This window comes from Drosophila navojoa, chromosome 5 (assembly GCF_054131105.1).
Source record: "Drosophila navojoa isolate 15081-1374.11 chromosome 5, UAZ_NAV_1.0, whole genome shotgun sequence".
NCBI lineage: Eukaryota > Metazoa > Arthropoda > Insecta > Diptera > Drosophilidae > Drosophila > Drosophila navojoa.
In genome coordinates this window covers 18,787,072-18,799,990 of record NC_142893.1, presented here as the reverse complement: position 1 = coordinate 18,799,990, position 12,919 = coordinate 18,787,072, and positions in this window count along the sequence as shown.

The following is a 12,919-nucleotide window of genomic DNA, read 5'->3' as shown; positions in this document are numbered from 1 at the left end:
AATTTTCAAATAATCAATATGCAAACATATATTTATATTTCGCTCAAATTTTTTAATTGTTTCAAATATTAAAATTTCTAATTGTGATTTTATTAATTTCAATCGAACATTGTTTTCTATCCAAATATTTCATCTTTCATTTACAAATTGAATACAAAAAAAAATCTCAGTTAATTAATTTAATGCTTATATTTTATCTTTCATGTTTACTTTAAATTCAGAATTTTTTTGGAAATTAATATTTATTAATCTATTCCTTCTATCCCAAAAACCATCTATAATGACTTATTTTTTCATTCATTGTCTCCATATTACATTTTATTTTTAAATTTTCGTTAAGCTTCAAGTTTCTTGAATAATAAGTGCAATATGTTTTTGAGTTCATTTCCTTAGACTCTTAACTAATTTTAATAAATTTATTTTAAGATTGTCCCTGGCTGAAAGCAAACACACTTTCCGAACTGAATACCTTAAATGTAGTGTCACCTTTTGACCTTTAACAAACGACTAGTTTGTCTCTACAATGTGCAATATAACAAAAATAAATTCATATAATTTATAGATTGTAAAAAATAAATAAAATAAATTAAACAAACAACTTTCCTGCATTTTTCATTAGCAAATGTTGTTATGGGAATTATTGAAATAGTTAATCATTGAATGAGCCGCAATTAAAATTACAAACGACTACGCACTTTGCAAGCGACAAAGCGTTAACAATATTTAACACAAACGCAGAAGCGTCATGGTGAATGGCCGGAGAGGGGGGAGCATACAGGTTCCGGTAGATTGACAAATTGCACAACTTTCAATGAAATTGGAGCCGAGGAAAACCTTCGAATGGCAGATGCGCAACGTTTACGCTTCAATTGCATCCATAATTGACTTTTAACGTTTTGTAATTGTTCAATTGCTATTTATTTTTTACTTTGTGCATTAAATGCGTGCGTCGAAAATTTCGATTAAAAAAAAAAACATACTCAACAATTATGCCAACCTTGTTGTTGACCTTTTGCCTTCCGCCTTGCCATTTTTTTGTTGTATTTCGCACACTCTTTATAGATTTCGAGAAGGTTTATTAACTGAAATAATGCGTGCAACATATTCAAGTAAACAAAATCTCATTGTGCATGAGCCAAACAACCGAAAGAAGTCTTATGTTTGCGGAGCCAACTTAACTGAAACTTGTCCATACGCTTTGGCAAGAGACGCGGTAAGTACTTTGACTTTGCTATAAACTGAATGAATTACAGATGAGATACACAAACTCTTAAGTGTCTTTTAAGTATTTACATATATAGTTTGCCAAGAGATATAAAAAATAAATATTACTATTGCCAATCCCTGGGAATCAGGTATGTAGAGCGAGCATGCGAAATGCTAATGCATCGATGTTGCATTGTTTAGCTGATGTGCAAGGGTAGTCGGAGTTATTAAAAGATATTTTTATATGCACTAAACATGTAAATGCCTTACACAGGCAGCATATTTTGTTGTATTTGCCAACAATAGAGTCATCGATGGCTCAAAATATTGATAAATAAAATAAAATATTGATTAATAAAATATAAAATAAACTCCTCTGGAAACACAAAGAAAAGAAAATTATAAAAAATAAAAGCTTATTATTATTATAGCTGTATGTAGTTTATAAAAAACTACTAATAATGTATAGAAACCTGAAAATTAATATAGATAAACATATATATTTTTTTATTAAATATATTTAGTTCTGATAAAACTACTAAGAATGTAATATTTACAGAAAACAATACAACAAATAAAATTTACTACTCTGTTATAAGGCTAAGAAAATAATTGCATATAAAAATATTATAAAATATACACTTTAAAACATTTCTTTGCCCAAAGCTAAACATGTAGATAAAATATCAATTAAAAATATTTAAAAATTTAACTTTTGAAATAGTCAAACAAACCTTGAGCCAAGCGTAGATTTCGTTTTAGCCAAGTGCGTTTAAGCTCCAATTTAAAACGTATTCGTGAACATTGAAAATCTTAATGAGTTTTTAAAAAGCATGCAAGTGTATGCGCGTTTCGGCTAAGCGCGTCCATTTGTTCATTATTTGTAGCTCTATTTTCTATTCATTTGGTTTGGTTTTTATTAATAATTGGCATAACACTTAAATGCCAACATAAATGTTGTAGCCCTTGTTGCTTGTAGACTGAGAGTCTGAAATTGAAATTGAATTTGAATTAGAAAATTGTAGCAAATTTCAACAATTGTTGCTGCTCTGTGGAGCTGGCATTCGAGACGCCCATCATTTATCAAGAGTGAAGGTCATGAAGAGGCACTTGCCGTGGGGTGTCAAGGTGTCCGTTTGCCGCTTGTAGCAACAGACTTTTAAGTTGTACTTTAATTAAAACAAACGAAATCAATAACCAAATCGAAATGTTTTTTTTTTTTTCTTCTTTTCTTTTCTGGTTTTTTGCTGCATCATGACATGAGATGATGTGAGATGATAGTTGAGTTTGCTTTTGGGGCAGCGATGTTGTCACTAGATACGCAAAATGTTGCCGCTAGAATCGCAGACACAAGGCAGAGAATCATCGCAGCTCTAACAACAATTGCTTTTGCCAATCACATGTGACTTTGGCTTGGCTCTTGCTACCATTTAAAGTTCAATGTTGCCAACAATTGTAGAAACAAATTTCTGTGACTGTATCAACATGTTCTTCGCTAGTTGCAACTGCTGATGCTGTTGTTGTTGCTGTTGTGTATGTTGCTTGTGTCGTTGCCAATTTGTTGCCACTTTACGATTGCATTCAAAGTCAACGGCTACAACATCCGCACCTTAAACTAGCTGGCATTCTTTTTTTTTTCAATTTCTGTTTATTTGTTGTAGTTGTTGTATTTTTCTTAATGCCTTTGAGTTATTTCTTTTTTAGGTTTTGTGGTTTTTCATGCAACGGCGCTCATTAACTAATTTAACTAGCATACAGTGCCACTGTGCAGTCTGTGCACATGAAAAGTAAGGTCAACTACATAGCTCACATCTCCACTAATCAACTAATTTTATGAATAGTGTGAGCAGTTGGGTTGACTTCTGTTCTTTATGTAAGGCAAGCTGTCATTGTCACATTCTCAAATAATAACTAACAATATAACAAGAAGAGCAGAGATTTCATAAAGTAATATTGAGTTTAGCTAGAGAAAGATTTGTTTACCATATACTAAATATATTTTTAATCGTATCTAAAGCTTTTCTTAATTGCAACTGATGTAAAAAGTAGTTAAAGTTTATACGAAGATCGAAAAAAGTAAATTCTTTCCTTAAAATAAATGCACTCTTAATTTAAAGGCAATTGCAGAATTATTATTATTATTTTTTTAATCGCGCCTAATTGAAATTTTAATTGCAATTTTCATAATTTTTCTATAAGAATCTCTTCATTAGTATTTAAACTACATACCTGTAGCTAACAGCTAGCAGTCACTGTATTTCCATTAAATTCTGAAGCGGGTCTTCATAATTTTTGGGCAAAATGTTTAATTGATTTGACATTAAAAGGTTTGGATTCTAATTTGTCGTAGTTCGGAGCAGCTCAAGCTGTTTGCCAAGCATCACAAGCCGCTCACCCAGCAGCTGCTGATGCAACCTCATTATGACGAGCTGCATCATCATTGGAGAGGTAGGGGGAGGGGAGGAAGAGTAAGAATTACCATTCTGGCATCGCTCGCATAGCTCAGAATCGTTGTCGCCGTGGACTGCTCTGCGGCACTCGTATGGGAGCTAAGTGATTGACATTAATTGCCAAAACAGAAACCACAACAAGATGCCTAGTTGCAGCTCGGCTGGCATCGCTGGCTCACATGTGAGCAGGCAGAGTGAACTCGTTTGTTATGCGTCTTGATGTTGTTGTGATGATGGTGCAATTGTTATTTTATAATTAAGTAATTCGTGGCTTAATTAAAACCGAATACACAATGCAAATTTTGACAAGTGCAACTTGCCACAAAAGAGTTATGAAGGCTGCCCCAAAAAAAGAGGAAAAACCAACAGCAACAGCAACAACAACAGAACAAACAGAACAACCAACAACAACAACTATGAGAACCAAGTGCATTATAATTACACTCGGAATTATGGTTATTATATAAATCAGCACATTAGCCATTGCACAAAAAAATAAAATGAATAAAACGAAAAAAAATGTTGGTGGCCATAAAAAAGCTATACGACACGCCCACACGACACCAACTTGCAAAAACTCTCAGACCTCGCCCACTTTTATGATATTTTTTTTGTACCCTGGCTCTGCTGCTGCCTCAGTCTCCTCCTCCTACTCCTGCTGTTGCTGCTGCTGCGTGGCATATGAAAAGAAGTTTTGGCTGCGATAATAAAATCCCATTTAAGTTTGACGATAAGTTTTGACCATTAGCTGCTGGGTTTTTGGGTGCCGCTGTCATTGCAAGTTAAATGCTTTAGATTTTCTATTTCCCTCCATTTTAGCTAGCACTTTTGCCAACTTATGGAGCCAACTGCGGCCCAGGGCTCCAAATGCAATTGATAAGCCGCTGCCATTGCCGATGCCGCGCCCGGCCGAGACGTGGCCATGGCAAATGGCTTGGAAACTTGGCTAAAGGTTTGTCGTTGTCTGTTTTTGATAAATGAGCGCAGATGGGCCTTTTCAAATTATCGTTATACATAGACACATATATATATAAGCAAGCAGTTCTTTTTTCTATTCACATCATTCCAAATGAGAAATTTATTCGAGCGGATGTCAATCTGCGCCAAAAATACCCTGTATGTAGCTAATTTTACTAGGTATATAAATATTTGTAAAAAATTGAAAGGGAAAGGAAAAATATATTTTAATATTTATATTTAGTGGAATTTTAGATTTTTACTTAAGGTATTAGCTTCACTTCTCTGTCCTAATGAGCCAAAAAAAATTTTAAGGGTATTCCTCGAAGAGGACAACCATTACGCTGACCCCAGCTAATTAAAAAGCTAAGATGTCACATCAAAAAGCATTTAAGTCAAAGTGAAATCAGGCTGGGAATTGATATCGTTTTTATGACTAGTACGCCATGGTCATAGAAAGCAACTTTTGGTAAATTGGAGCAGCTGGCCTGTTATCGCCAATGCCCATTCAAATACCATTCAGACTAAACTTTTCAATAAATTTAATTTAAAATCTAAATCAAATTCGATTGCAGACAAGGTAAAATATAAATTTTCCAGCATTACTGATTCGTTGTCGATAATTTAAATATTTCTCTATAATTTTTTATTATAAGAGAAATTACCAATATTATCTCATAAGAATTTATACAAAAGTCACTATCATATAATAAGAATTCTTATATGAATATCATTTAAGTAGTAGAATCCATTGCCTATCAAAAAAATTTTTTTTATAACATAGGAAATTAATTTAGGTCAAGTCTTGTAGATTTTAGTCAATATGTCATTATCTTAAATAAATACTAGTTAAATATTATAAGACATATGTTTAAACTCAATTTGGATATGAGCTGTAATCGATAATTATCATTTGGCATAGATTACTTGAACTGCAACTATTCAAAATAAAATCCGAATATGTCCAAAGTAAGATCAACATAAATATCAAGCTCACTCAAAATTGAAATTATCATGACAATTATTTGAGTCTAAATACCCGCAATCTAAACCATTGCAATGTCCAGCAGCTGGTGATGCAAGCCCCGATTTGCCATTATTTAAACTACGTGCTTTTTGCAACGTTTGCATGCATCTGTGCACTTTGGTCACGTTGATCCCATAGCACAAACGAACCAAAATAATTAAATCTGTCTTCTTAACCGATTCGTGTCTTGTAGTACAAGCGGCGGGCTCTCGACCTGTGTGCCCGGATGCCTTGATGGGCCACTGACAACGGCATCAACGTCAACAATCGCTGCACAAGGTACGTATCCATGCAGCTAGCTGCGTGAAATGAACAGCGCAACGTAAACACGTAAACAAGTCAGAGCAGGTTACGGCTCAATCGCTCAGCATGCCGGCGCTGCCTCCCGCCGGATAAGGACAGCGAGCGTGTCGTGATTTCCTTTAGCTTGCTAAATAAAAATTAACAAGGATAAATGATGTGAAAGGCAGCCGGCGACGGGAGAAGACAACACGGGCAATTGTCTAGATGGCCCGGACAGCAGCCGGATAGCCCGTTGCAAAATGAGCAGAAGAAGAACAAGAATAACAGACAGACAGGCGTGTAGCTGGAGTGAAGGTGATCTTGGACTCAGCCCAGAATCCGGACTCTGCACTCGCGCTATTTGTTGTGTGTGTGTGCGTTAAATTGATTAAATGTGAAATTGGAATATGCAAATGCAACCGTCATACACCCACACACACACACACAGTCCCGCACGCACACACACATACAGCGAGCGTGTCGTTGGGCGTGGCTGTCTGTGGGGCGTTGCTGAAATGTGATTTATGCTAGGTGCAAAGTTTTTGCACAACTTTCGGGTGCAATGAACGGAAGTGCAGCGACTTAAACCCAAAGACGACGACGATGACAATGAAGGGGGCTGTGATGCTGCGGCAGGGAAGGTGCGAAAAAAATTCGCTTAATTTGTCTAAAGAAAAGCCAAGCGCATGAAAATTTCCATTAAGAAAAATGGCGGCGAGTGTGGCAAGTGACAGGGAAAGCTTCCTTTTAGTTGCGCTTTGCTACCAACAAAGTATAAAAATAAGACGAAAAAATGCGGGAGCGAAAAAACTTATCTGTGTAGTTAAGAAAATAATGAGTGCAATCCAGAATCAACTCGGCTCCACTGATAGCAAAAGCAACTTAATGAGAAATGAAATACTGAGAAAATTCTAATATTTGGATAATGATGATAGTTAAAAGTTTCAGCACGATATACATTGCAGAAAAACTATTTTAATTAACTAAATTAAACTGAAAATTGTAGTTTTTGATATGAATGTATATAGTGTCACATCATGAATATTTTAATTAACTAATATAAACAAAAAATGAAAGTTTTTGATATGATTCTTATAAAAAGTATATAGTGCTATAATATTAATATTCTAATTCATTAATATCAACTGACAATTGTAGTTTATATATTATTAAAAAAAAAAATATATATATATATATATTAAACAAATTTTCAAATTTTTTAATTTTATTTTTAAATTAAAAGTTTTTGGAAAAACCGAAATCTGTTCTTTTTTAAAGCAGTTTAATAATTATTGTGTCATAAATAGTTACTCTAATTTTACATATATTATACACAATTTTTTTTTTTTTTTTATTTCTGACTAGTTTTTTTTTCATTGCGCATAAATAAAATATTATTTATTTTTTATTTTTTTATTATTTATTATTTATTATTTATTTATTATTTATTTATTATTTATTTATTTTTTTATTTATTTATATTTTTTTTTTATTATTATTATTTTTTTTTTTTGCAAACAATTGTAATTTTAACTCCTTATTACCAGCATTTTTTTAGCCACAAATTCGTTTTAATTTCTTGTACACAATATATTTACACGTTCTTCTTCGCCTTCTTAAGTTAGTTAAGCAACCATTTTGGTTGTTTGTCTTGCACAGCCGCGTGGCCAAAAGGCATTTAACCCATTTTTAAAAGGTAATCCCACACCTCACAAAAATATGCAAATTACCTGGTGCATCTGGATGGGCATCAAACAGCAACAGCAACGGCAACGGCATCTGCAACTGAAGCTGCAACAGCAACCACTTCTCACACCAAACACGGCAGCAGCAAAGCAGACATTACAACAACATCAACAACAACAACAACAACTGGCTACAGCAACAATCGCTCGCTGGCGGCAATAAACGCGGCAATTACATAGTTGGCTATTCTAATTCACTCATTTTTGGCCAAGAAAAGAAACAACAGCAACAACAACAACAGAAAATAGGTGCGCCCCGCAACGATGTGGAATGTCTTTGGGGTTTCTATTCTATTCCCCCAAACAAACAGCGACAGCAACAGCAACGACAACAACAATAACAACAGCAGCAACAACAACGGGCAACAGGTGATTCGCCTAAATGTTGCACGAAATGCGCAAAAACAAATTCGCGGAAAATCGAAAATGCTGCAACATTTGCATTGGCATTAACATAATCGACTAACAGATACCAATTAATTGAAACTATTAGTTATTATTATTAATATTTATTATTATTTATTATTATTATTATTTATTATTATTAATACTTTGTATGGTAAATTTAATAGTGTTTTAAGTATAATATTTTAATATCTTGACTAGAAATTGGTTATGTTCCATTCGAAAATAGCCGAATATTTTGATGGCACTCAGAGTTTGGTGCCTTAGCATTTATCTCTATCATTTCATTTATCTGTTACTTCATAAACTCAATTATATTTGCTTGGAAAATTCTCTGCTTACTGTGGTCAACTTATTGGCAATATTTATGAACCGCATTCATGTCCTCCATTTGACCTCGATGACAAAATTATAAAGTAATAAATTATTAAGACTTTATAACTTCAATCTTTTTTCTATAAGCTAGCAATAATTTTTTGGTTTTTCTGCCTCATATGGCACAATCATGAAAAGCCCTCATTTGGCAGTATGCTCAAGCTCATATTACACAGTAGAAAAGGCTCGGTAGTATCTTATGGCCAGCACATAACCTGGACGCCTCAGTCATCTGCCTTCTGGGGAGGTGTCACGCAGAGATTGTTATGTGTGATATGCCAAAGTGGAACCTACAACTCAATTTATGAGCAATCTATATTTTATTTATAATTTCTTAGCCATATTTAGGAAGAAATATAAAACTATTAATTCCTATGATTAGGAAATGTGTGCAGGGTGCTATAAATAAATGATCATAATTATATATGAGCTTATTATTATCTTAGGGCCCAATTCCACCAAACCTAACCAATTGTTAAGCTAACTAATATATATTATTATAAATAAGAAAAAATAACTAACACTTTCGAAAATTTATTTAAATACAGTGGCAGATTTGAGTTAGCTTTCTGGATTTCTTCTTTCTTTTTTTTTTATATCTCAAAAATATAATTAAATTATAAACTAATTCTTAATAATTAGGAATACTTTATTTAAACAGTCAGAGCTCTAGTCTAGAAATGACTTTAGCTTATATTATATATATTTTCAACTGTTAGATAAAAAAAATTTGATCAATTGTTATTAATCATAGGAATATTGTCTGTCTACTATCTCCACACTTTCCATTTACTATAGGGTATGCAAAAATTTTTAAATGCTTCAAAGCGGCTGGCGCAGAATTTTGGTCTGTTCTTTTAAATGTTAATTTGTGCAGCATCGCAACAATTCAATAATCAATAGCAACAACAACAATAACAACACCAACAACAGCAGCAACCACAATGCCGTCTTCAAAATGTCATCAGCAACATATTTTAGCCGAAAATTTGTTAACGATAGTTTTTTTTCTATTTTATATTTTGGAAGCTGTCTGGCTCACAGCTGCTCTGCTTTTGGCTTTTTGTTGTTAGCTTCCGTTTTAGCCTGAAGTACATCACGTTATTAATTACGGGACTCTCGCATTGTACACTTCAAGTTGTTGGCAAGTTTTCGAGCTGGCAGCGTCGCCGTCATCGTCTTTGGACTTGACAAACGATCGACTTTTTGAGAAACTGCAACTTTTCGAGCAGCGCTGACAAAGTTTCTGTATTTTGGGGGGGAACAAATGTTGCCCAAGCGTAAATTCATGTCAAGTTGGTTGCTTTGTATCGAAAATGCTCATCATATTGCCTTCATTTATATATACATTCATATATATGTATATAAATTGTATTTATTTTTATTTTGTGAAATGCCATTTGCTCTAATTACATTTTAAATAATCTTTTCGTAATCGCAGCTACCACAAAATGCACTCCAGCTAACATTTTGGAGTGATGCTACATGAAATTTCATAGCCCTTGAAAACATGGGTCAAGTTTGGGATTGCGACTGGACCAGATCTACATATAAGTGCGTGTGTGTGTATGTTACTTTGTTATTGTTAACGGGTATTATGTTGTTATGACAGTTTGACAGTCATGCACAATACCAAAAGAAAAAAAAAAAAGAGCTCAAGTGCCACGGAAATCGTAGCAGCAGCAGCCAAAACTATAAATATCTTATACCATTTACATTGTGTATGTGAGACATTGCTCAAACAGCAGTAGAAGTGGGTCTATTGAGTATGTGAAAGAGCCTGTCATCTGGTAGTTAGGTCAGTTATGTCTTTGATCTTGAATTGCCACGGTAATGGGCCGTTTGATTTTGATTGTAGGCAAAGGGCTTTATTGCGGCATTCAACAGATCATCTATCGATATCATTTTGAAAGCGTAATATTTTTTAATTGTGCTCAAATATTTATTTAAAGCAATTGAAGTAAAATTTGTTCAATGTGCGGACATGTAAAATAATATTAGGTAAATAATTAAAATAAATAAAAAAGAAAAATAATATAGAGAACAAAGTAATAAAAAAAAAAATTAATACTATATATAATATTATATCATCATATATAATATTACGGATTTATAGCCTAAATATTTATTTATTTTATCTGTCCATTTTTTATTTTTATTTATTTTTTATTTTTGTTTTGCATTAAGAATAAATGAAAAACTCTATAAAAATCTATTTCTATTGATTTTTCAAGCTAAAAAAAAATACAAAAACAAATAAAGAAATCGAATATATTCAACTTAATTCATACTGAGCTGCTATACAGAATATAATTATAAAATAATATAATATATGTATGTATATATTAGTTTATATTAATCTAATAAGTAAAAAATATATTTAAATACTAATTAAAACTATGTCAATAAATAAAAACAATATTTGTTATTTGTAATTATTAATTTTATTTATTCATTTTTTATTTATTTATTTTGTACAAGACATACTGTATAATATTGGAAATTAATGGAAACCCAATCGCAATCTTAAAACTTCATTCTCCCTTCTTTGTTTACTTAATTAAATACTCTCGATAAAAATAACCATAATAACAAATGTAACATAAAATTAATTATTCAAAAGTCTTTATTTAAATATATTATCATTAGTCACAACAAACCAAGATATTCAAATAAATGCAATAAATAACAGAAGAAATTGGCCCAAGTGAATCCAAAGATATGTTTGTTCATTGATTTATCATTTATAAATTAAGCAATAATTAAACTCTCCTCATAATTTTAGTTTTTAATGCACAACTTTAATGCATCATCATCATATATCATACTCGATAAGCAACAATTTCCTTAACGCACATCATTAGCATTCATGCATGATAAACGTCATTATTGAAGATAATCCACATTAATTTAGTCAGCTCATCAAATCGCACCTCAAGTCGTAAAAATGTGTTAAAGTTGAGTCTGCCTTACAGCAATTATGTGTTTTATTTAGTGCATGCAGTCTTCGACTACCCAAACTCTTCCCTAATAACTATTTTCATATATTTAAAACACAAGCACACACACACATTCATACAGACCATAAGTGGGCAATAAAATTATAACAGCCGCAGAAATCAGCAATCAAAAGTGAATTGCTTATAATTGCTATTTAATCTCTGGCACATCAAAATGATTTCATTTCATTTCATTTTTTTTTTTCGGTTTTGCCTGAACGATCAAGGTTATTTGGTATTTGAAGAAGTTCGTCTCTTTTTGGTAAGGAAGAGGAAGTATCTAACGCTGGCTGCAGACTGAAACCCTTTTTGCAACACGTGTCGCCAGATAGCAGCTTCGTGTGGCTCTGGCAAATAGATAACTTATGATTTTTAGCATGAGCCTCACGTCATAGATTGAATTTTGACATCAAGCATGAGGCACAGCATGCCTGCTGCGGTTACTAGTTGCAAATATCTATCTGTCTCTGTCCCTCTTTGTCTATATGTGTAGGTATACATATATATAATATATATCTATACCTTTGTGTATGTAACTTACGTGAACACGTTCACAGCTTGTGCAATTTTCACTCGTTGCTTTTGTCACGTTTTGGCGTTGGCAACTAGTTGTTGTTCTTGGTGTTCTCGGCATTCTCTCAGGCTTTCTCAAAGGGCAGACCGCCCAGCAGCGTCGGCATGGCAAAACTATCTATCGCCCAAGCGTTCATCTGACATTCGCAGTGACATTTTCGTGGAGGAGGAGGCGCATCCCAGCCTTAGCTCCAGCTTCAACTGCAATCTCAGCCGCAGACTCAGGCTACCAGAGCCAGAACTTGAAAGTCAGTTATAAAAAACTTAAATATCAAATTTTGTGCATTTAATGAAGTCATTGCGGGCGTTTCTACAAAACGCTGCCTCAGGCTGTCTCTAATTCCTCCGACTGGCAGCAGCATTTAATAAAATACAAAATTCAAGCAACTTGTTATACATCCGCCAAGCTACAACTTGTTCGAATGATCATCGCCAATTCATTTATCATCAGCAATCATCATCATCATCATCACCAGCAGCAGCAGTAGAAGCAGCAGCAACGGCAACAGCAGCAACTACAACAACTATTGTTGCTGCCGTCGATGATCTGCAACATTTTTCACTTCAACACTCAACAGCAAACGCTCTCCGCGTTGAGCAGCAAAGAGCAAACTGCTCCCCACACTCATTCTCTAAGAAACAGAGAGAGAGAGAGCGCAAGATGAGATTGTTGGCGCTACGAAGATGATCTAGAAGTTCAGCGCTTTGAACCTGCCTCAATTGTTGTATATCTGTGTACAACAACATTTGTTTCGTTACTTTTTGTTGTTGTTGTTGCTTTATTTTGGGTGCAGTTGGCAACGCGGCGTCGCTGCCGCTGCCGCTGCGACAGCCTCAGTCGCCGTCACAGCCGCTGCTGGCAGCTGCGACTGCGCGTTGATTATAAAAAGCAAGCGCATC